This window comes from Euprymna scolopes, chromosome 7, assembly GCF_053919585.1.
Source record: "Euprymna scolopes isolate OS-2025 chromosome 7, ASM5391958v1, whole genome shotgun sequence".
Classification (NCBI taxonomy): Eukaryota; Metazoa; Mollusca; class Cephalopoda; order Sepiida; family Sepiolidae; genus Euprymna; species Euprymna scolopes.
Window position 1 is genome coordinate 137,739,468 of NC_136488.1, and position 22,596 is coordinate 137,762,063.

General features: G+C 34.9%; 1 protein-coding gene and 1 pseudogene across 8 annotated transcripts in view; one reads left to right on the forward strand and one right to left on the reverse strand.

Annotated features, from left to right (window-relative positions):
- LOC145279992 (neo-calmodulin-like) overlaps positions 1-22,596 on the forward strand; it is a 500,860-nt gene that overhangs the window by 404,805 nt on the left and 73,459 nt on the right. The window lies entirely within an intron of this gene.
- Positions 19,397-19,533, reverse strand: LOC145280511 (U2 spliceosomal RNA; annotated as a pseudogene).

The window sequence follows — 22,596 nt, forward strand, 5'->3', positions numbered from 1 at the left end:
AGAAGTCTACATTGAAAATTTCGAAACGAGATTATCGAACTGTGAAACGTTTCGCCATTGACGGCAAAGATGGAAGAAAAAAGCATAAAAATGGCAAACCAAAGGTGACTTCACCACGAGATATGAGAAAAATCAAGAGGAGTTTGCTAGCAAACCCACACAGCACAAGCAAAGCTATTTTCGACCATGCAGGAATGTCTGGCATCTCTAAAAGGACCCGAGATCGGATTTTGAAACAGATAGCCGACCAGCGAACACAGACAAAATGTCCTCCTTTGAGTAATATAAACTGTCAGAAGCGACTAGCATGGGCCATTAAATATTTGAAAACTAATTTTCAAAATGTTCTCTGGACTGACGAGGCCAGAGCAACCCTCGATGGCCCCGACCGTTGAGCCAAGGGATGGCTTCTTAAAGGCAATAGCCCACGCTTGCGATTCAGGCGTCAACAGGGAGGAGGAGGAGTGATGATTTGGGCTGGTATTATTAGAAGTGAGATTGTTGGTCTTTTTCTTGTCCCTGACTGTGTCAAAATGAATTCTATGAACTACTGCAAGTTTTTGGAAGCAAATTTATTGCCCTGATTGAATTCACAAAATAATGCTCTCAACCAGAATCTAATTATCCAAGAAGACAATGTCTCAAGCCATGCTTCTCGGTTCACAAAAGCTTGGCTTTCAGACAAGGGGATCTCTGGTGAACGTCTGATGGACTGGCCACCCCAGAGCCCGGATTTGAATCCGATAAAGAACCTCTGGTCGATTCTGAAGAGGAAGGTTTACGAAAACGGGTATCAATTCCATCGTAAAAAAAGACATTTGGGAGAGAATCAAGAAGGTATCTTCTGAAATAACACCTCAGCAAGTGCATACATTAACATCCTCTGGTGATAGGAGGCTGATTAATTTGATTCAAAATGGAGGAAAGCGAATAAAGGGTTAAATAGTTTCATAAATTCGTATTGTTCTGTTAATTGTTATTTGAGTAATAACATATTACAAGAAAACAAGTTATCAATATATGGTACTATAATTATGATGACACAATCTTTCGAATTATATCATGTTTAAAAATGGTATTTATTGCGGATAAATGAGTGCTTGCAAACTCTTTTGGCCCATATTTCTTCCTGAAATCATTTAAAGATCCATACCCCCCCACCCAGAATCTGATTATTTGGTTTCCGTTTCTATGAATTTACTTCATATATTTTCATATCAAACAGTGAGTGACATAGTTATTATATTGGAAAATATTGAAGCATAAATTTATCAATTTATACAATTTGCAAACACTTTTGACCCCCACTGTATAACACGTACAGAAATAACATATGTATATCATACTTTAGAATGATCTTTTTTTATTAAGTTTTAATTTGAAAATTAAGTAATCGAATTTCGATGGATTCATATGAAACCCTCTTATATACATTATGTTATTTATAATTTAAATTTTCTTTTCTTTTTTTGTCTTTGCAGGTAAGTGAATTTTGTCGCTCTCAGGATACGAAAATTTCGTAAGTAAAGATGCACTTATCTAAAAACGTAATAATATAATTACATTGCACCCCCCCCCCATTTCAATTCTGTGCGAATTTTATAAAAATGCAATCATCAGTTTTGAAATTTAATTATTACAAACTTCTTTGGAGTTACCGGTGCGAAATTATAGTGTAAAGAAATGAATAAAAGGTCAGCTTTTTGGAGGGTTGCTCGAGACGATGTATGAAGCCACCTGGTGTAAGGAGCTAAAAAATGCCATTTCAAGACCAAAAACTAGTCTGCAACAAGTGTTAGATGGAATAGATATTTGACACAGAAAACAGCAATTGTTTCTCATTTGTCAGAAACATCGATCATGGTTCCTGGTCTTGGTAGACACTATTTTGGAACGTCTTTGTGTAGAGCCAAGAACCACACCGACATTTTAATATGAATTTGGGTCAAAAGTTATTTTAACAAAGGGAGAAAATATATATATATATATATATATATATATATATATAAAGCAGTTGTGCGAGATAGCCCAATGATAGAAGTTTAGGCTTTTTTTCCCATAGATTTAATCACTCTGATGAGTCGTAGACGACGAAACACGTCAGTGGATAACTATATTTTAAAAACACACACACACATATATATATATATCTTTTATAGCTATTCTAAAGTTCTATGAATTTATAATGGCTGAATAAAGGCCAAATTTAAAAGTGAAAGAGCCAGCTGACCTCAATATAGTAAAATTGAGGTATAATTACGATTAAAAACAATTTTTTTTTTCAAATAATATAAAATTGAAATATGGCGGGAACACCAAAGAACGAATGGAATAATATATATATATATATATATATATATATATAACAGGCATGCGTGATACAATAAAACCTCGATATAATAGAAGAATTACTAGATAACAAGTATTACCTAAAACAAAGCTTTTACGAAAGTTTGAACGAAATATTAAAAAATGGTGCTAGTGCACTTATTGATCCGCGCTGTTTTTTAAAATAGTACTTTCAAGTTTAATTAAAGTTTAATTATATCAGTTTTTATCAAATTGTAAGGTTAAAGTACAGAATAGGTAGAAAACACTCCCCTTTCCATGTTAAGAATGGCTTTCTAAATGTTATTTCAACACGGTTCAATAAGTGCATTAGTACCAAAAAAAAATACTTTCATGTTAGTAAATATCGACACATTTTTCAGTAAAAAAAAAAAAAAATATTGAGTCAATACAAGTAAAAATGTTTATTGTATGAATATATGCGTATTTGAGCTATTTGCAGCATCGCTGTGTGTGTGTGTGTGTGTGTTACCATTGCCCTTATTAGTGCGTGTGTGAAGGAGTACGGGATGGTTTGTAGGAAATGCATCCTTTTGATTCCCTTTCGTTTGAGCCGGCCGATGACGTCTCTCACAAAACTGATTTTCTTTACATATAGGAGTTTTCAATTTCACACTGGCTTATTACTTTTGCGTATAGGCGTTACCTTTTGCGAGCTTGGAAAGATTCCAATTGGTTGAGAATACTTTTCTTTAATGTTAAGTTGTATGCGCCGGTAAGTGAAGACAAAAGCGAATTCCAACGAAGCAGAGAAAGAAAAGAATGTAAGCAATTAAGGCCTTGTGCATTTTAGCGTTCATAGAAATCACTCCGCGATTCAATCACATACTAAACGAGAAAATAATGGAAGCGAAAAACACGAGGCTGCCGGAAGTAAACACGAGGCTGCCGGAAGTAAACACGAGGCTGCCGGAAGTAAACTCTAGTACTTTTATTTACCTGCAGACTTTTGTGAATAACCTTATGGTACCAGTCGATATATAGGATCTGAACTCTGCTTACCGAATAGACAGTTCTTTTTTTTGGGGGGTGGGGGTATACATAAGTCAACTAATGCTCCATTATGGCAAGATAGCTTCAGATATAAGTTTACAATTTTTAAGCCATCGGCTTTACTCATAGAAAATAATAGCATTCATTTATATTCAGTAATCCATATGAAGAATGTTACGTGTTTGACTCTAGTGGTATTAAACATGCAACGTATATTAAAAAAAAAAACTAAAACTCAGTTTAAAGGACAATAAAAAGTATTTATTAGATATAAAAACAAAGAAACAAAAAATATTTATGAATGGTCTAAGGGAGATAAGCAAGTTCTTAAATCAGTCTAGTTTACGTTTAGAAGAAAGACTGAGTTATTGGGAATTAATAAACAATGTTTCTTTGGTCAGAGAGAAGGTAAAAAAAATTTATAATTACCAAATGTGTCCAAGTTTTGGCTGGAGTTAATATAGTCAGCGTCTGACAATCTGGAGTGGCGTTAACTCAATCTGACTCTTTTACTGACTAACTGAAGACTTGACGCTATCAACGTTCTTTTATAGTTTTGGTGAATGGAAAGTTCCAGAAACACGCCAAATGAAACACCAAAACTTAGAACATTCTAGAAGTTCTCGAAAACAAAACATTTTTATTTTCTATAAAGGTTTATATTCTATATTTAGAACTCTCCAGAAACTCTTAAAATCATTTTTATATTCTAGTTTTAATGTAAACTTTTAATAATATTAAAAATGTATAATTATTATTAGAAATTGTAATATCTTTTTATGATGAAACCTTTCCTATGAAAAGAGTAAATGATATTTGTGCGGCATAGTTAATAGGTGATGTACCAACCACAAATGACGTTTATGAAACGCAAGAAAATTTAGCTTTCTGACGACTTGTATAATTTTAAAGTGCGGAAACTGATTGTAAAATGTCTCTGAATTTGTTATAGTCACTTTTACTTAGCCCAGCACGAATAAATAAAAAATGGCTTTCAGTTTTAATTGGAGATAATTCAAAAAAAAAAAAAAAAGGTTTACCCCTACAACTAACCCCAAGTTCGAAAGGTTGCCAGTCGGACTTGGGAAGTAAGATCTTTTAGAACTATTTTTAAGGAATGGAGCACAAACAGAGATTGATCGGCCATGTAAGATTCTGAATGTGTTCCATAATAGATATCGGCGAAATCTCGAATTGAAATTAAAAACAAAAACTTTAACAGTTTCAGAATTTTAAAATTATGCAGGCCAGTAAAAAAATACGTTTTCTTTCATTTAGGAAAAAGTTATTTGTTTATTTTTGTACTGGCGGGGGGGGGGGCTTTGCCTGGGCATAAAATACGCTTAAATATATTTTAATTTGTCCAGATTTTGTATATATTATGCCAGAGTCGTGATTTCAAAATTAAAGTAAACAGCTTTTAGGTGCCATCAGCTAGAATCAAAACGAAAACTATAGCGTTCAAAGCTGTACCGACGTGAAACGCATATAAACTGATTAAAATTTAAAATAAACTAAGATTAATGTACAAAATGTTTTACAATTTTTTTTTTTTAATTTTGATCCCTTTTTGGCCCCTTAAAAAAAATTTTTAACCGGATAAAGACCCATAAAAGAACGGCTCGTAAAAATTCAATCATTTGAGGTCCCTAGCGCTGCTCTGCGAATTTTAGTTTGAAAATATGGAGACAGACAGACATCTAGCCGTTTATATATTAGATTATTTGGATTATTCCTACAACGTTTCAGCCAATGTAACCTTCGACCTTCTTCAGGTGTATCTTGTCGAACTCGGGGAATCTTTTTGTCGAACCCGGAAATCTTTTTGTCAATCTCGGGGAATCTGCAGGGAGTTTCGAACAGGATCTCTTATTTAACCTTATTTAACCTTGTTTAACATTGTTTAGCCTTATTTAATCTTATTTTACCTTATTTAATCTTATTTAATCTTATTTAACCCACAAAGATAGCATGCTCTCTGTCAGCTGGGACCGGGTCGAATGCTTGAGTAATTCGCCATTGCTTTCATTGTATAACCCGCTCTGGGGATTGAATCTTCAACCGCCAGAAGAGTGTAACTCGCCACTGAATTTGACCCAGTTGAGTTAATAAAAGGTTTCGTTCGAAAATTCATGCAGATTCGACTGAAAGATTCTCGAGTTCAATGATACACATCTGAAGAAGATCGGGGGTCACTTCGGCTGAAACATTGTGCGAAAACACAAGATGAGAACAGTAGTTCGAATAATTCAAATTATCAATCCTCATCTCAAAAGTTCAGAAACATAATATAAGAGTTTCTTTTTTTAGAAATTGCAAACATTTCTTGCGTTTGGTAAAAGTTATTTGTCTGTTTTCTGTTCTCCTCGAGTTCTGCTCTGTTTACTAAACTGCGTGAATTCAGAATAAACGGTGAACAGTTCATTTGATTACTGCGTTTGTTATTAATGATGCCATCTATACAAATTACGTTGATGTTTTGTTTTCGGTCGACTGCTCTAAATTCCATCATTTAGTCGAGCATTGCTGTTTCTCTATGGAGGTTCCTACATCGTTGGGTTGATACAACATAAGAGGGTTGTTATTATTTTGCCTTTCGGGTTCATAAATGTAATCGGGTTCCCAACATACAGACAAGACAATGGAAAATAATCGAAAGCTGTTTTCTGATGGCAAGGGCGTAGCCAGGAAGGACCAGAGGTGGGTGTCGAAACTTTCATAGCAAAAATTTTACAAAATATAATGTTTCGTTTCGTTTCAGTAAAGTTTCGTTTCGTCGTTTTTTTTTTTTTGTTTGTTTTTTTTTTTTTGGTTTTTTTTTGTTTTTTTTTTTTAATTAGGAAAACCTAACTTAAAGATGAACAAATTAAAATAAACGAAACAAAGCAATACGAAAAGTTTCTTTTCGTTTGCGTACAAAAATGAAAATAAATCAGTAAATATTTTAAATGAAACAAGGAAACAAATTCGACCATACAAAATTTCCCTATAGGTAAGTAAACTCCGATGTCTTAGTGTGAAATAATAATTATAACATTTTATATTTCATAGTTTGTTTGTTTTTCGTTTTGTTTTGTTTTGTAAAGTTTGGTACCTTTTGCCACATTCTGGTTGTAATTAAATATTTATAGATGCACAAAGCAAAATGAAGGAAATGATATGAAAATTTGTTTTCTTTTTCATACAAAAAAATCAAAATAAATTAGTAAATATTTTGAACAAGACAAAACAAATCCAACCCTGCAAAATTCGAGGCGTTATTGCGAAATGAAAGGCAAAATAGATTTACAAGCAGTAAATAATTCCCCCATTAGCAGACAAATTATTTACAAGGCGAATGCCTGCCTATCTATATCTGGCTTCCCTACTGGCGCTTTAAATTAGGGAAAAAAAACTTGGATCGATTCTCCGAGGAAGCGGGGTTCAAAATGTATGGAAAGCACAGCTGGCTACGCATCCCTCCCATGAATCCAGCTCACGTTTGACAGTTTTTGTTGAAACAGGATTATCCAAATAGTTAAGCTCTGCTGTAACTTCCGGTATCGCGGTTTTGTGCTCTTTTTTACGCAATCCTTAAAAGAACTCGAAGATCTTTCAGACAGCTTCTGCTTTCTTCCAGAATTTTATTTAGAAGAGGATCTTTTCCATTTTTTTTTCATGTTGTCATCACCTTCGAAACACTTCCTCTCGATACGGCCACCATCTCGGCCATTTCCGTTACTGTAGTATCCATAATACGAACACCAACAATCTGTCTGCTTACTGAAAAATGTGTCATTTTTCTTATTAATATACACTATCTTGAATTAAAAAAAAATATATATATATATTTAACCAATTAATTGAGGATAATTAGATTTAGCCACTGATAAAAAGTAGAGGAATTTTATTTGGGGGGATGAAAGAATTTGTTAATACTTTGTATTGTCATTTCTTTTTGTAAACACTTCTAAAAAAAACTTAATAATTATTTAATAAAGACTTTTCATATCTATCTGTGTAAGTATATTTTGATAATGTTTCAGTTTGAAGAAATATGGTAGATTTAAATTATGGGGTGTTCGTTCGCACCTGACCTCCATAAAATGGAAATATGTCACAAAGTTTAACAAGGTTTTTTAATATAGATCCACAGAATATTGTGATAGGTGTTTCAGTGTGAACAGGTATAGTATATTAAATTATGGGATTTATCTATTTTATTTTTACTTTCATCATATTTTGCTTTGGTTGTGATACCCCCAAATTCGAAGCTATCTCTTTACAAGCCTTCCTTTTCATAATCTATCATACTTTCATAAATCAGAGTCCATTTTCTGTAGGTTGTTTTTGAACCCAGTCAACGACGGGTACTTTTGCTAGTATATATATATATATATATATATATATATATATATATATATATATATATTATATATATATAGAGAGAGAGATAAATAAATAGAAATAATTCTCATTGGTCGTTTATTAGAGAATGAAAGAATTGGCCAAATTTCTCATTCGTAACTAAAGTGGTAACATTTCTTTTTTTCGCTCCAGTATAAAAGACACGAACTATATTTCTTTCGAATTAAGGATGTTTACGTATCATTTTTTTTTTTTTTTTTTTTTTTGTCATGAATGCCAGTCTATCAGTAAATTCTAGAAATATTTCTAGACTCGATTATACAGGATTTCTTTCTGGTTAAAATTTGACTTATCTTAGCCCGACTCGTGTTATTTTTGGAAGCAGGTTGCAATGTTTTTTTTGGGGGGTTTTGGTTTTGTTTTTGGGGGGAGGGGTTGCAAAGAAGAGCATCGTTTCCACTTCCCAATCGCCATTATTTCTGCCCCCTCCCTCGTGCCATTTTCTGTCCTCTCGTCTTTTTAAAAAGGAATCTTATCTCGCACAGCTGTTGTCGGAATAATTGTTTTTCCATATTTTTTTTCTGTTTTATCGACTCTTTTGAGACTTTTGCTCTTCTGCAGATGAGTTAGTCCCAAACATCCACTCATCACTCAACGAAATAATCTCTCTCTCCATATCTCTCTCTCTCTCTCCACATCTTTATCTCTCTCTCTCCATATCTTTATCTCTCTCTCCATATCTTTATCTCTCTCCATATCTTTATCTCTCTCTCCATGTCTTTATCTCTCTCTCTCCATGTCTTTATCTCTCTCTCTCTCCATATCTTTATCTCTCTCTCTATCTCTCTATCTCTCTCTCTCTATCTCTCTCTCTCTATCTCTCTCTCCATATCTCTCTCTCCATATATCTCTCTCTCTCTCTCCATATATCTCTCTCCATCTCTCCATCTCTCTCTCTCCATATCTCTCTCTCTCTCTCTCTCTCTCTCTCCAGTTCATTTTTTGTTGAATATTGTTTGCCATTTCGATAAACTTCTGTCATCCATCCCCAAATAACTTCAAATGGGTTCAAGTCAGGTGAGCATGCAGGATGTCCCAAAACATGGACTCCATTTTCTTGTAAAAAGCTCAAGGTCCGTCTTGCAGTGTGGATTGCAGCATTATCCTGTAGGAATAACCATTCATCCCCACACAAACGATGACGATGAGAGAGAGATAAAGATGCTTTTTGTAGCATGCTAACATAACCAGCTGCTGTCTGACGACCCTGCACCACCTGGAGCTCCATCGTCCCTCAGTAAGAAAAGGCACCCCATACCATTAGGGACTCTCCACCACTATGACGTGTGAAAAAAATTTCAAAGGGCATGTTTTTGTCATGCCAATATCGCTGAAAGCCATCAGGACCATCTAAATTGAATTTTATCTCGTCAGAAAACAGGACTTTCTTCCACTTCTCAACGTCCCAGGTTTGGTATTCACGACCAAATCTTAAGCGGCCTATTTTGTAATGTGGAAGTAATCAAGGAATTTGTTTACGCTTTTTACTTAGCATGCCTTTTTGTTGTAAGTGTCGTGGAACCGCCTTAATTTGACTAAAAGAAAATCCTCTGTCATTCATAACAACCCGTCTGATTCTCCTACTCGATACAGGAGAAATTTGAGTGGGGGCCTACCAAAGGATTTTGCTTTTTCATAATTCTCAGTGTTCTTTAGAAAGTTGCAAGTAAGTTTTACTGCGATTTACCCTAGCTGCTATCGCTCGCTGTGACAAACCTTGCTTATGGAATCCTCGAATTCGAGAGCACTCAACTTCGGTTAATGTTCTTGCTTTAGGCGTGATAACACCTTTACACAGTGATTGCTAATCTCTAAATGAACTAAAAACATTAGAATTACCATAAATCTAACAATTTATACCCTTGGTCTTATAATTTTGATCATGTGTAAAAAGCCTAATTTAATAAAAAATGCAAATTTTTAAATAAAAATTTTGGAATATACCTTTTTGTTTCCATAACCTTTTAGATTGTAATAGTAGTAACATTAAGTCGGAAGAGTTTAAAATCTATCCTTAAAAAAAAAAGGTTTCTTTTTAAAGATTTTTAAGTGGTCTTAAATTTTTGATCGGCAGTTTATTTCACTGGTTACCTTACCTCTGGAAAATAGCAACCTCAAATTATATATATATATATATATATATATATATATATATATATATATATATATATATACTAGCATTTCAGCCCGGCGTTGCCCGGGTGTTTGGAGGTGTATGCTGAGCAAAAAAATAAAAAAGAGTAAATTTTTTTTTAATTTGACCCCTATTATGACCCCTTAAAATTTATAGTTTCGGGCTCAAATCACTTTATTAAGTTAGATCCAGGTTCAAGGAACCTATATCTAAAATTTCAAGTGTCTAGACCCAAAATTGTCGGAGGAGTTTGGTAGAGTTCTTAAAGGTCAAATCGCTGAAATTTGACCCCTTAACAGCCAAATTTCTGGCTGACACCCGTCACATCGATTTTCCCAAATCTCAGTACCCGGTATTTCAAATTTCGAGTCTATAGACTAAAAATTGACAGAGTTATTGCGTAGGGAAATGTACACGGACAGACAGACAGACAGACAGACAGGTTCACTTTTATAGATATATAGATAAACAAATTTTTGTTTTTAAATCTTAGATATTGAATTTTCTCAAAAATACATGTAAATTTATGCTAGCATTTTGGAATTCCTTTTTTTTCACTTTTAATTTTTTTTTTTAGATAATTTGCAGTAAATAAAGTGCATAAAAAAAAAAAACAGGAGGGAGAATTGCTACTTATTTTGAAGTCTGCATAAATGGTAAATACCTTAATTTTGCAGAATTGATTCTCAACGTCTTACCATCGTTTAAGTCTTAACAACTCTGTACATTATTCTAAAATACTACTATAAATAAATAAAACGATAGTGTTACTACCATAACTGGCAAATCTCTCAATTAGGTTTCGCTCGCTGTTAAAGATCTATTTTAGTTTTACGAGGCATTTTTAAAGTCGCAACTGCAAGTTGAAATTGCAACTACGCAACCGATTATTGCGTGTTGGCGTCCATTTTACACGTGTGCCTCAAGTGTTACTGCTGATTTAATAGTACAATGCGACCCGGATAGAAGAGACTTCTTCTCTGGTCCTTACAGCTCTCTTGTATCCGGGGTTTCTTATATCCGGGTTACACTGTACATTAACACAGGTTCTAATTCGGGACTAGGCACAACCTCTCTTATATCCAGTTTTTATGTCTTAGTCTCTTATATCCGGGTTACGCTGTATTAGACTTGGCTTGTGTTAAGAAAACATGACGGGCGGATATGAGGATTGTTTGAAACATCTGCAATTTAACAATCCGATTTTCTACAAATGCATAAGACATGTATGTGTAAAGTAGAAAACTGTAGAAAAATTATACGTGACGTCATCATATCCTCGTAACGTTTAACCGAGTTTTGTCTACGAACTTTGAACCTCTTGCCTCTGCCTTGTCACCTATCTTTCGTTCAGTCCTGAGACTGGATTTGGGTTATCCTAACATGTACTAAATGACCTTTGTCAAACATCACACTAGCTAACTTAATCGCTACCTACGGGTGTAAGTAACTTCTATTTACAAAAAAAAAAAAAAAAACGAACCCAGAAAGTTTGCATATAATTATAGCAGAAGTCCGGCATACGGCGTTAATCCGCTCCAGAGTTGGTGAAATCGCCGTATGGCGAGGCCTAAGCAAAAAAAATTTGCAGTACATATTAAAAAATTAGTAACAAAATACAGTACAGTATATAATACACATGTATATAATCAAATAATATTATAAATAACACCATAAGGCGGGTAGATACCGTAACCAGAGGTCGAAAAAACACCGTCTTCCACAAAAACGTATTCAAGGGTCACCGTATCCCTGGGTTCTATTGTAGTACGGTTTTAACTGTATTTTTGCTCCTATGTCTTCTGCTTTCTAATTCTTATTCTTATCTATCTCTTTCGTAATACATATAACCGATACTAACCTTACTTGTTAGACGTTATCTAGTAAGTATACATCTATACATACAGGTCATACCATTATGAAACTGATTGTTAGAAGTGGAATAACAAAGTAAATGAGAGTTTAGCACGTTTCGGCGTCGCCCGATTCGGCGCCAAATGAGCGCTCCGTCGTTATAGTTAGTTTTGTTTATATATATTTTTTAAAAATTAAGATATGCAAAAGTTCTAATATATCGTGTTAATCTTTCTTAAGAATCGTCCCAATTAGAAACCACTTACTTCCAAGTAGCGATACGTCTTGTTCGAGGAGAAGATGAGTGAGATATATACGTACATTGAGTTACAAAATTCACGAACTTTATATCGAAACTCGTTTTTAATAATCGCCCCTTTTTTTTTATTATTGGCTTCCATTTTTGAACGAGAACATTTTTTTTTATTATATTAATCTACAAGCGAGGGTACCCGGCGTTGCCCGGTTGTTTGGAGGTGTGTGCGTAAGGGGGGGGAGTAAAGTAAAGAATAAGCGAAGAAATAACCCTGTTTAAATATCAAAATAAAAATAAAAACCATGTTAAACTTCTGTAAAAAAAAAATCGGCAAAACCAAAAAAAAAAAAGAAAAAAAAGCGGACAAACGTAAAACTTCTTTAAAAAAAGAAATCGGAAAAACAGAAAGCATAAATCAGGGGAAAAGATGGACGTGTTCTGAAAAACAAAAACAGAAAAACACAGCGCAAAGTGGAAAAAAAATGGCATAAATAACCCTTCGATTCGCTTAAATCCAATGATGTATTTCATCCAGTCCATTCCAGTTTTTTTTTTTAATCGACTACAAAACGAAATAAAGCGAAATAAAAAATGGCATAAATAAACCTTTGATTCGCTTAAATCCAACGGTGCGCTTCACCCAGTAGAAAACATAGAACGAAAAGGAACGTTAAAATGCCATTTTTTTTAACTACGAACCCAAACTAGTGTTTCTTCGTACTGTCCCTTGTGAACGGATCCGCAACGGTGTAAGTGGTAGCGGGGATGGGAGGAATTTATAAGAGAAAAGATTTTACAACTTCCATTGATTCTAACCGATTTTGGCCGTGACTTCTCACCAGAAAAAATATAGGAATCCACGATTATCGAGGAAGTGTAGAGGTAATATGCCTATAACACACCTCAGATAATGTGCTGCAGTTTGTGCATATTACATTTGCATGAAATGTCTTGATTTTCAATTCTATTAAGGTCAAAATCAGAGGGAAAAAATGAGTTCATTTTATATATATATAGGGAGGGAGGGAGAGGGATAATCTAAACGAATTACCAGCACCAGTCATTGTTCTGTTTAACTTGTTTAGACCAAATTATAATTTTCAACTATTATTTATAAGGTTTAATTATGCGTCACATAAACTTAATTCTGATGGACAACCACTTCAATTTATTAGTATCTTCAGTTTGTGTTTTTTTTATCTGCCATTCTATTTTCTATTTGTAGATTTAGCCTAATCTGAAGTGCGTTGTTGTGTAATGAAATATTAATTCTCGTTATGTTTGTGCGGTCCTAGTTGTGTCTTAATGTCGATAACGAATGTCGCGATATATACTCAAGTCCAGCGCTTTGATAGAAATGCAAATCTTACAACGCTGCAAGTTCTCTCCCGTGCATTAGATAAAACGCTGACCATTTCTGTGTTTACAAATAAAAGCACGTATTCAGCAGCAGTAGCAGCGGTCGAAACGGTAAAACTATGTTTTGATTGTCGTAATAGACATTTCCGGTTCTTGTTAAGCTACCACGTTGTAACTACTGTTCCCGCCACGACGAGGAAAGGTTGGACTTTGTGGAGGGAGTGAGGGCGAGAGGTAGAAGGGATTCTAAAATAACAGGTGTTTACCCATCATTGGACTGCCGCTTCATACAATTAATTTCATAGGTGTATTAGTGTGTAACGTATGCGAATGTAACGTATTAGTGGACTGGTGAATCTTCATCTCATTTGAGGATTTTTGGTAAGATGCAGAAATGTATCTAGAATTTGATTGGACCCTACCCTACCTTTTCTCTTTCTTCGTAACCTCTCTCTCTCTCTCTCTCTCTCTCTTCCTCTCTCTCTCTCTCCCTTCCTCTCTCTCTCCCTTCCTCTCTCTCTCTCCCTTCCTCTCTCTCTCTCTCCCTTCCTCTCTCTCTCTCCCTTCCTCTCTCTCTCTCCCTTCCTCTCTCTCTCTCCCTTCCTCTCTCTCTCTCCCTTCCTCTCTCTCTCTCTTCCTTCCTCTCTCTCTCTCTTCCTTCCTCTCTCTCTCTCTTCCTTCCTCTCTCTCTCTCTCTCTTCCTCTCTCTCTTCCTCTCTCTCTCATAGACGTGATGTTACTAGTCTCAGTCTTTTCTACAGATACTATTATGGCATATGTTGTTCGGAACTGTCTTATCTACTCCCTTCTTCCTTTGTTCCAGCTCGTTTGACTCGTTGGCCTAGTGGTCTCCAATTCATTGTTTTGGTACCTCATTGTAATACAGCTTCCTATTCCAGTAGCTTCTTTTAAAGAATCGCAGACTTCTGGAACTCTCTTCCTACTGGCTGTTTTCTTCCTTTCTATAACCTTAGTCTTTTCAAAACTAAGGTCAATAGACATCTCCTGTCTTTCGATAACTATCTTAATCATATTCCGGTACCATAGTGTAAAACAAAAACAATTACTTATGGGGCTAACCAGATAGAAAAGTTGGGAAAAGAGATTCGTGTATAAATCTTAAGGTTCGACCGCTTCCTGACCGTGGCAGGACGATGACAGCGTATTAGTGTCAGAGCTATACCGTCAGAAGCTTCGGTTACTGTTAGTTAGCCAACCAGTATTTGTCTAATACCAAGTGGTATTGGAGCCACAACTAGACTAAAGCGCCTCTGGTAAAAATCCAGGAGGTGTGCAGGAAATCTACGACAAATGAGACGTTTGCTAGAGTAGAGCTTGTGACCTTTCCTTTTAATAAAATCCAAATAAAACTGTCTCATGGCGGTTGGATGAATAATGAATCGCATGGCAGTATTGTGAGATTCATGGTTTGGGGTCAAATATCTTTAATATAATAAAACTAGCCTGAGTACCCGGCGTTGCCCGGGTGTTTGGAGGTGTGTCTTGAGCAAAAAAGAAAGTGGCGAGGGTTTAAATTAATGCTAGTCAATCGAAAAGAGGGGATGACTTTCGAAAATATCGGCAAAAAGCGACCCCTCCCTGTAGAAAACTGCCCTGTTGAAAGTGAAGTAATTAATGTTTTTGGCCAATTTTTCAATATTTGTCGTCCAAAGGGTCAAACGTCAAAACGATACGGATCTCGTGAAAATCCGTCGCCTCTGTCGAAAGTTTTAGGCATACATACATACATTTAAACAGGCAGGTGAGATTTCTATAATAAAATGATAATTTTTGCCGTCTACAAAAAAAAAGACAGTATAGCTTCGAAATTAAAAAAAAAAATCAGTATGCTCACACTAGCTCCCTATACCTGGTGCAAGTTTTCCGGATTTTACGCTTCCATTGTTTTAAATAAATTCTGAACTTGATGAAGAAAGTGATCGAACTCGCATTAAATGAATTTTATTTTGAGGACATCAGTATTTTTTAAGGTGCGTGTGTTTGTAGGCGGAGGAGGGTTTCGATTCTTTGCTGGTTGAAGGGCGTGTTGACAGTTTAAGAGATGCGATATTTGCTTTTACGCCAATCGTTGGCAACTTCTTGCTCTGCCACTGAAAACCGCGCTGTTTTCTTGGTGAAGTGAATGCTGCATCTGTTTCAGCTCTTAGAACTCTTTAATTTTATCGCCCTTCACCTCCTCAACCTCTTCTCCCTCTCTCCGGTAACGCTCATTATTTCTGAGCATTTCATTATCGAATGTTCTGTTCGTTCGTTTTCATCTGATCTTCATCCTCAACCCCGCCTTGCTTTATCTCGAGGAACGCCATACTTGCCTTTTTGATAATAAAAAAAAGAACGTGGATCTTGCTGCTGTTCTGAAGCTAAAAAAAAAAAACAAAAAAAAAAAACAGCAAATTTTCATCTTTTAACCAAAAGACAGTGAGAGTTCTTTATCTTCACTGACGAGGACGCTGGCATACAGATACCGGAATTTTCTAGTTTTCAAGATACTAGCTAAATACCTGCCATACGCATAGTCTTTAGGGAAATGCTTCTTTGCACCCCTATAAAATAATTAATCGATAGTCGAACACGAAATGAAATGAAACTGCGGCACTAACCCTAATGAGAGTTCAACCGGCTTCGTCCGAAAGAGGAAGTTTCATGAGAGTATGAAATTCACAAGCGATCCCCAGTCTCTGTAAGGAGAGATCACGACGTTAGGTTCTTGCAGCTCTTGTTGGAAGGTGTCGATGTCCTACATACAGTGTCTGATATTCACAAATTGGTCACCCGTCTGATACTGATCAGGCTCGACGTTGCTTAACTTTGGTTATCTAACCAGAACCGGTGTGTCAACGTTATGTCGTATTCTTATATTTGTGTATAATGTGCGCATATATATATATATATATATATATATATATGATTACTTAATTTAATCACATAAATTAATATACGAAAGTATAAATTTATGCGTAAACTTGAAGTATTTACTTCAACAGTGCTCAATACGTAGATAGAGCATGGTAATAAGTTATAACTACTTATTTATTTATATATATATATATATATATATATAGTAGCGTCCAAAAGATAGGGACAAAATTTTAAAACCTAATATTTGTTAGAAATAGCAAAAAAAGCTGCAATTTTGACAACTGGTAGTCGTTATCATCCATAATAACATACTAACATTTGAATCATTTGCAAAGAATAGAAAAAAGAATTATTACAATTATTTATTTTCAAACTGGGAATCTAAAAGTAAGGGACAAAATTTTTTGTCCCTTACTTTTGGACGCAATTGTATATTAGTCGAACATGTAGCACGGAATAAACAATAAAAGTTCTTTTAAAACAACAACAACAAAACGAAAGGTTTATTTCGGCAGTCAAGGTTGAACTGTTCCCAAGTTGGAACAAGAAAGAGTAGAAAGTTCTTTGGATGTGTCGATCAGGCAGCAGTCCCAGGTCGGTAGCAGTTATCTTCAGTAAAATTAATTATGCTGAAGTGTCCAGTGGACAGGGAAAAGAGATGGAGAAGTCTGATTTTGCTGCTTGGCAGGTTCTTTCTGCTGGTTGACTGATTCACAAAGGCGCTAAAAAAAGTTCTTTTAGGGGATAGATGAATCAATGCGCTCTCCCAGTTGATTAGTCAATGCGTGGCCGAATCACTGCGGGGGAGGAGGGCATTAATTCACAAGATAAAATAGTTCTTTATTGTGACTGCAACAAGTCATTTTTTTTCAATTGATTGAAGCATGAAAATGGATGTTTCTTTATTGCCATATAGTCATGAAAAGGGCGATATTTTTTCTGTTTATTTTTAGTATTAGATCAAATGGTCGTATAGTTAGTGCATTCCGACAACAAACAGGAAGTTGTTTTTATTTTGATTGTTCAGGTGTTGTTCTCATCTTCAGTCTTATAATCACAACGTTTCAGCCAATGTGACGTCAGACCTTCTACGGGTGTGTCTTGTCGAACTCGGCAAGCTATTTTTGTCGAACTCTGGGAATCTGCACGGAATTTCGAACGGAACTATGACCGGATAGTAGTCTAAACTAATTCGTAATTGAATTTCATCCGCTCTACAAATTGAATCTTCAAACATCAGAAGCGTTTCAGGTAGAATTTAATTTTATCAAGTACTTTATCCGTTACGTCTGGGGCATTTGAGACTTTTTTTCGAATTAAAATTGTATAATGGATTTTGATTGAAATTGAAATAGGAATTAGGTTCATTCGTAAGGACATAAAATGGTGTGAAACTATTCTGTCCGAGGGATTTATTTTACTCCTCCTAGGACGGGTATTCTTCTACTTGTTGCGAATATTTTTCCCATTTGTTTTCTCTATTCAAATTTCGAATCAATGTAATCATGTTCGATTTTAATGCGAAAATTTCCATTTGCATGACAACGATCTGGTTTTGCTCGTTAATATTCATGCGCAGTAATAAAATATGCAGTCATAATGTTGTTCGATAATTTGCATAATGAATAAGTCTAATCCATAAAAATTGAACATCTGAATCTTGAGAACAATCCAATAAAACTGCCCTCTCCTCTCCCATGGAACCCTTACTCTGTTAGTAAATATTCGGTCAAAATGTTCATTCTGTAAATATGTGCGTGCTTGAGCATTTGGCAGCGTGGCATTGTGCGTGTGCACATGTGTTTGTGCGCATGAGATGAAGCTGGTATGTGTGGCACTGGACCGATTTGTCTTGCCATTTCCATCTTTAGATTAACACATCTATGTCAAAATTACTAGCTTTAGGAAGTGAGAAAAGAGAATTCTAACGAAGTGGAGAAGAAAAGAGGGCAAGCAATCATAGACATTTTCTTGTTTAAAATTAATTATAATCACTTTGCGATTCACCCACTACAGGTCCGTTCTCAGTACTCAATCTTCCCAGCCATTCTTGTGTATGTGCGGGATAATCTCTCAAAGTAATGAACTTCTGATTTATGGACTGCGTATTTTAAGCAACATGGTAAGTCGTGTACATTATTATTATCTAAATATTGTCATAAAAAAATATCATCGCAAACATTAATTAATGAGAAACGAATTAGCTCCCTTTATAGTTGCTCTTTATCAATTAAAAATCATTAACATCACTTCCTCTCGAAAAATTTCCAAAACAAAAAAACATGGCTATCTGTTTACGATTTCAAATTAGCTATTTTATTTTAAAATTTAAAATGTCATACTGAGAGGATGTTACAAGCTTTTTATTATAGATTCTTATATTATATATTATAAACGCCAAAAATTAATCTTTGAAATAAACTACACATTTGTACGATAAAAATATTTTCAGTTATTTTAATTTAAAGTTCGCCGCCTCTAAGAACATCCTATATCATTTAGTTTCATTAGATGTTCTTGTTTATTAAATTTAAGAGACTTAAAATCAAGATAAAAGGTTATGATGACCTGATAATTTTTAGAGGAATGGAGGAGAGAGCAAATTTACAAGTTTTTTTGTTTGTTTTTTTGCTGTTTTTTTTTACTTGCATGTGTTTAGTTCACACATTTTGTTTTATGAGCTTGAGAAAACGGATATTTGTAGATATTTTATTAGCAGCAAATAAAAATCTATTGATAAGTTATTACCGTAATGTGACCAATCGTATCGGAAATTGTTTAAATATGAAACGTTGGTGTGAACGTGTGTGTATATATATATATATATATATATATATATATATATATATATATATATATTAGTCCTATAAATTTATTTATTTATTGTGTGTGTGTATTAATATTTGTATTAACAAGGCCGATGGCCATAAGCCGTGTGCTCTCGTGTAATGAATGAATGCGTGAATGTAGGATTGACATGAAATTCTTAAAGATAAACTAAAATGACCGAAAAATGGGCTGAAATGACTTAAATAAATAAAAACTGAATGACTTTAATGACCTTAAGAATGACTTGAATGCTTAAAAAATAACTAGAATCCTTCAAAAACAACTTGAATGATCTGGAAAATTACTTGAATGGCTTTGAGACTGACTGGTTGTAAAGTGGGTGATCATTTTACATTAAATTAATACAGAAAAGTGAATTCCCACTTTATATCACAAAGTTACAAACATAAGTACAGCATGTAGTAACAACAGATACTACACTTTGATCTTGGCCAAAAGGCCAAGAAAAGAGTATTTATTTGCTTCCCCACCGAGCAAATTAGGCACAAGGCCGATTTTTAATATGAGGAGTGAAGCGGAAATGGGGACCAACTCCCCGGGGAGTAGGGGAGTTGGATAGTGACAATTGGTATGAAGGATTGCCCCTACATTGACCAAGGTCTTAGATGTGAGGTTGCCCCCACATATGGTCTTTGCTTGCAGTATCTGCCGGAACAGATACTACACTTTGATCTTGTTTATATAGTTTATTTCTATAATGAAAAAATTTTACAATTAAATAATGACAAATTCAAAAAATAAAAGCAAAAAATTAACATTCGTAAACAAACTTAGGCACAAGGCCATACAAGAAGTGGGATGGGGAGTGTTGCAGGGTCTTTGTTACTAAAGTGAAAATGGAGTCTTTGGCGACTTAACTCTTGACTGGCAACATTTACCAAAATACCTCATTCACTCTGTGGACTCTAAACTAACTAATGAAAACCCCACCGTTTTTGCAAAAAAAAAAATATATATTTACAATTTCTGTGTGTGCGTGTGAAAAAGTTCAATTCATTGGAAAATAAAAAGTTCTTGAATTTGGAATACTACACTTTGATCTTGGCCAAAATGCCGAGAAAAGGCTTAAAAAGGCTAAAAACAGCATCTATTAACAACAGACATTTGATCTTAACCAAAAAGGCCAAGCACAAAAGTGTTACGGACAGACCGACCGAGTGACTTATAGAGTCGCTTGCACGCGACTGAAAGCCCCCTTTTTTCTATTTATTTATTTATTTATTTGCTTTCTCACTGAGCAAATTAGGCACAAGGCCGTTTTTTTTTTAATGTGGAGAGTGAGGGGAGGGGGGACAGTTCCCTCGAGAGGTAATTGGATAGTGACAATTGCTATGAAGGGTTTCCCTACATTGTCCAAAACTGATTGCTACAAGAGCAATGGTCTGATATGTGGGGTTGCCCCCATATATCAGACCATTGCTCATTTTAAATTTTACATAAAGAGTGTTCAGACATGCAACAAGTTTTTTCATCAGTTTTGGGGCGAAAATTTGGCTGCCAACAAGTCAAAGTTGAAAGAGTTGACCTTTGCAGAATCTACCAAACTCCTCCGCCAATTTTGGGTCTAAACACTTGAACTTTTAGATGGAGGTTACGTGGACACGAGTCAAACTTTTTAATATATATATATATATATATATATATATATATATATATATATATATATATATATATATATGCACATAAAGTCATGGACAGTACATAGGGCCCGAGCAAAGCCGGGTTGAACTGCTAGTATAATAATAAAGACGGAATCTGCATTAATTAAAATATCATATTTAAGCGTATTTTACGACCGCACACACACACACACATTAGCAGGCAGCCCGGCATTGCCCGGTCGTAAAATACGCTTAAATATGATATTTTAATTAATATATACGCTTATTTATGATATTTTATTATATGATATTTTAATTAATATATATATATATATATATATATATATATATATATATATATATATATATATATATATATATATATGATATCAATAAAACCGGTTTTAGGATTTTTTTAACTGGATATTAAAAAAAAAATAACATTCATGACACATTTCATTTGCATATTAGCAAATATCATCTGCGTTGTCTATGAATGGACAAATGAAGACTTCCTTTCTTGTTGTGTTTTTTGCTCTCGGCTTTGAACTCTATAGTTACTATTCCCGAAACGCCGAAATTGACGATTCATTTCATTGCTTCACAAAATTACCTACAGTTTTTTTTTTTTTTTTTTGTTTTTTGTAATTATAGTTATCGAAATTAAAGTTTTCGTTTTGTTTATATAAATATTAATACTTCAAGTTGGCTGCTGCTTATGCTTTCGTTTGCCAAACAGATACACATAGTAATAAATGAATAAACATTATTTCCACCGCAAATGCGACATCTATATGTATGTAGACGATGTACTCTATTTATACCGTAGCATATTTTGCAAAATAAATTTAAACTTCGGTTTGCTCTGCAAATATTAGTTCGCACATTCTTTGCAACTTGTAGGATCCAATTCATTTAAAAATCACAATTTACATGTTTACATCTTTAATATAAATCTCACCTGTTTGTTTGTATGTATGTATGTATGTATGTATGTATGTATGTATGTATGTATGTATGTATCGCAAAAACTTTTGACAGAGACGACGGATATTTACGAGGTCAATATCATTTTGAAGCTCAATTCTACGGACGACAAATATCGAAAAATTGGTCAAAAACATTAATTCCCTCAAGTAGGCATTTTTCTACAGGGAGGGGTCGCTTTTTTCGCCGATATTTTCGAAAGTCATCGCCTCTTTTCGCTTATCTAGCCTTAATTTAAACCTACGTCACTTCCGGTTTGGCGATTAGCGCAACAGCTAATGCATCACGTTTTTTCCACTTTCTTTTCCTCCTTCGCGGTACGGGTCCGAGCCTGCCTGCCTGCCTACTACCACTTTTTTTTTTTTTTTTTGCGCCCACAATTTTCCTTTTTTTTTTCTTTTTTTTTCTCAACCAACACCCTTACACACACTCCCACTTTCTTTTCTGCCTTCGCGTTACAGGTTCGAGCTTGCCTACCTACTACAACTTTCTTTTGCAACATACGCCTACCAACACCCGGGCAACACCGGACACTGAGGCTAGTTATATATAATACTAACACTTCAGCCAGCTGCTGCTGTCTGGGCGAATTGAACTTCTTTATAGATCGTGCAACATGGTTTTTCATAGCTAGTCCTTATGTCTGCAAGTTTACAGAGTAAGAACAGCAAGGTCCGATGGTTACATATGAAGTCGGGGAAGGTTTGGCTCTGGCTATACAAATGAATAACGATTGCGGTAAAACATTCTTGTTATCCTGACTTAATGAATTTGCGATTTCACGCTTTCTGAGAAGTTCCTCTTACCACAATCAGAGGCAGAGACGACCAGATGATGTCGGGTTCTGGTGTTCATTCATCCTGCATTGTTACTAGGGTCCTGTTGCTACGGAGAAGTAGGGTTGGACTTTGGGGAAGGGATGCTGT